At 52.5% G+C, this 305-nt stretch overlaps 1 protein-coding gene across 1 annotated transcript in view; it reads right to left on the minus strand.

Annotated features, from left to right (window-relative positions):
• tlcd4b (TLC domain containing 4b) overlaps positions 1–299 on the minus strand; it is a 4,305-nt gene extending 4,006 nt beyond the window's left edge. Inside the window, exon 1 of the mRNA XM_008330702.3 lies at positions 225–299. The gene's annotated coding sequence lies outside the window, so the exon portion shown is untranslated. The remainder of the gene's footprint in view (positions 1–224) is intronic.
• Between the last annotated feature and the right edge of the window lie 6 nt (positions 300–305).

Genomic DNA, 305 nt, shown 5'->3' on the forward strand with positions numbered 1-305 from the left:
CTCCCCCATGTAAATAACAACACAACTGCCCCCCCCCCCGCCCCCCCCCCCATGTGGGTGAGTCATTGCTGCTGCTCTGAGGAGGCGTCAGCGAGAGAACATCCCAAGAATTCACGTTTCTACAGTTTGGAACTTTTCTCTGACTCTCCTGGTTTCGTCGTTCTCTCTGGTGTAAAAACAACGTTTCATTCATGAATTCGTTCCGTTGTCGTTTCTCTTCTTACCAAACTGGGTTGGCGTTGACGGCGTCGTCGTACCACAGGATGTACAAACAGAACAGGCCCACGACCAGAGCGTGTACGGTG

This window comes from Cynoglossus semilaevis, chromosome 17 (genome assembly GCF_000523025.1).
Source record: "Cynoglossus semilaevis isolate Cse_v1.0 chromosome 17, Cse_v1.0, whole genome shotgun sequence".
Taxonomy (NCBI): Eukaryota; Metazoa; Chordata; class Actinopteri; order Pleuronectiformes; family Cynoglossidae; genus Cynoglossus; species Cynoglossus semilaevis.